Source organism: Merops nubicus, unplaced genomic scaffold (assembly GCF_000691845.1).
Source record: "Merops nubicus isolate BGI_N331 unplaced genomic scaffold, ASM69184v1 scaffold41765, whole genome shotgun sequence".
Taxonomy (NCBI): domain Eukaryota; kingdom Metazoa; phylum Chordata; class Aves; order Coraciiformes; family Meropidae; genus Merops; species Merops nubicus.
The window spans coordinates 1,332-4,415 of record NW_008609656.1 but is presented as its reverse complement, the minus strand read 5'-3'; positions in this window follow the sequence as shown (position 1 = coordinate 4,415).

Here is a 3,084-nt window from a genome sequence, read left to right as displayed (position 1 = left end):
GTAGAGGACACCCCTCAGAGGACATCTCTTAGTGCTGGAAAACACTCCTCAGGAGGAGGACACCCCTCAGAGGACACCAGGCACTCTTCAGAGGTAGGAGACACCCTTCAGGGGACACTCTTTGGGGGCAGGAGACACCCTTCGTGGGTAGGGGACCCCTCAGGGGACACCCTTTGGGGGCAGGACACCCCTCGGGGATAGGGGACACCTCTCAGGGACACCCTTTGGGGGCAGGATCCCCCTCAGGGTAGGGGACACCTCTCAGGGGCAGGAGGCATGCTCTTTCCGTGGCAGGACAGTGACCAGGGGTTGAGGCGCCATAGCCAGGGACATCCGGACCCCCGTGGGGCTGGCAGAGCTGCCCCATCGCTGCCTGCCCGTGGGGCTGGCCGCCTTCCCTCCCTTCCCCTCCAAAACCTGCCCTGCCGCGGGGCTGCCAACACCGCCAGGAACAAACCACTGTGGAACCTCTTCTGGCAGTCCCAACGAGCTGTCCTGCTGGGCTGGGCCTGGTCCTTAGCAGGAGCTTTGGGTAAATATTTGCAAGATCAGGGTGAGGGAGCTCCAGCTAAACCCATCCTAGCACCTCATTGAAAATTATGTCAAGATTTGCTTTAGAAAAATAATTACTGCACCTCAGACTTAATCAGATGGGAATTTATCAGAAGACATCTCTAACATAACTGTCCCTACCAGCAAGCCAGCCACAGCCAACTTCTCATGCACATTATCAACTGGACACTGTCTCCGAAGTGATGGAAAATTAAATAGGAAGCAATTGGTGGGAGGCTCCTTGTGAAATCATCCTGAAATCTTTACTGTTCAAAGCATCCTAAAAACAGAAGCCCCAGGGTCCCTTGACCAGCAAGGAGTGACAATTAAAAGCTGCAAACTGGAGTCATTGTACACAGCCAGAAAAGGGAAAAACACAGCACTGGGCTCCCCTTCTGCATCAGGTCCTTTGGCCGCCTCGTCTCCATCTACTGGCACAAGTCAGTCAGTAAAATCCCTTTCAGACACTTATTTCTTACAGAGGGGGCAGAAGAAAATAACTCCAACCTGCCAAAATCTCCAGACAATATAAGCTGGCACATCTCAAAGTCTAATTTAAAACTGTTGCCCCTACACCTCCGACCCTTCCCTTGTGTGTAACACTGGGAACAGGGGCAGACACCCATATTTGTACACTCAAGGTGCCCAAGTTTCATTTACAGTTACATGAAACATGTATTGCAGGGCATGGAACATCTGGACGAGATGTTTTTAGCATCACCTCTCAAACACAAAGGACCTGCCATCTCCTTTGTTAACAAGCTGCCTGTAGCTACATACTAGATCTGGGCTTCATACACAGCAGCAAGAAAAAATGAGATCTGTGGTTAAACTAGATTCATGAGATCCCTTCCAGGATGTGGAAAATCAAAGCTCCAGCCTGACTGAACTTTTTTGGAAACATTCAACACATCAGCTGATGATCCAGGAGAGAAATAATTGACTTGGCTACTTGGAGCTGTTCAAAGAAGTGTGCACTGGTTGATTTTGTTCTAGCACACAGGTCCTGGTCCTGGTGACACCATCATCAAGTGGTTCCAGGAGCCTTGCCAAGGAGGAGGGCAGTCACTGCTGCAACCCACACTGCCCAGCATCCCGCCCAGACACCTGGGCAGCCAGCTCTCCAGTGTGAGACCTGTGTGAAACCAGGAAACTGGTAAAAAAGATCTGTGGGAAAAACATCTTGGGGGGGCTGAGGAACAGCCAGAGCTCCATCAAGCACAGCATGACAAGGAGACACAAGACCACACTCCAGCAGGGCTGTTCCACACTTGCTGACAGCACCAGCTCCTCTGGGTGCCTTTCTTCACCTTTAGAAAAGACATTTTTAATACAGATACAGGTGTGGAAAGCTGTGCATGGGCCCTGTGTAGAATGGGTGTGGGGGGAACAGGGTGAGAGCCCACTGTCTGCAGAGTCCTGACACCACCCAGCCCCTCACAGGTACAGGTTCTGATTGTCTTCAGCAGTCCAGGAGCTGGTCACTGCCACTGGTGACACATACAGGAAAAAAAAGAACCTGAGACAGAAGAATTTTATAATAACCCTCCCAGAGGCCAAAAGGCGACCCTATAAACACTGATGAAAATAACAACCATAGTGATAATTATTGTATTAATATAAAATGTATTTTAAAAGTCTTCTGGATCACAAACCAGGTTTTGGTTTTCTTTGAAGCTGACTGTCACACTGGAACAATATTAAAACCAACTCCACGCCGATCAGAACAACCTGCCTGCAGTAGGGTTTAATAAAAACCCCAAATTTGGCAGGCTGGCCTCTGCTTTGGGTGTTTGCTCAAGTACAGAGATGTTTGCAGCAAGGCACAAGGGTCAGAGACTGGCAGGTTCTCACAGAAGAAGCCAGAGGTTTTTCAGAAGGCAAGAGCTACATCACAGGGGAGGCAGCAGAGCAGAAAGGCAAAAAATCTACTAAATCTCCTTATAAATCTTGTAAGGACAGACTCTGTGGACCTCCAAAACTACCTCCAATAGTCCCAGTCCATCGAGCTACGAGCTTTAAATTAAGTAATTGTTTAAATGGATACTGAAAGAGCCATTTCAGAGCCAAGTCGACCTCGCTGGCAAAGAGCAAGCACAAAACCCACCAGCTTCACAGTGCCCTGGTTTCACCTTGTGGTGTTCTCAGCGACCATGTTTGAGTTTTAAAATCATTTTGACAATAAAATACAGTTACAGCAGTCCTGTGTGTGACAGACATCCAGCAGACCGACGGACTTTCAGCAGCTCTTACTGTGAGACACAAGAACAGGGCAGGCTGGGAGGAAAAGCAGTGGGTGACTTCTCAGGGCACACACCTTGCTGTCGGGGTGGGTAATGGAGAGCAGGCCCAGGGCACGCTGAGGGGAAGGGCAAAGCTGCCCCAGCTGAGTGGCCCTTGGTGCTCCTCTGAAGGGAGGCAGGTATTTGGTGTGGCATCCCCACTTCTGCCCCCCTCTCGCAGTGCCCGCCGACAGCCGGGGGAGCTCTGCAGCCCCACCAGCCCTTCCCAGCCCCCCTCACGCCTCGGGAC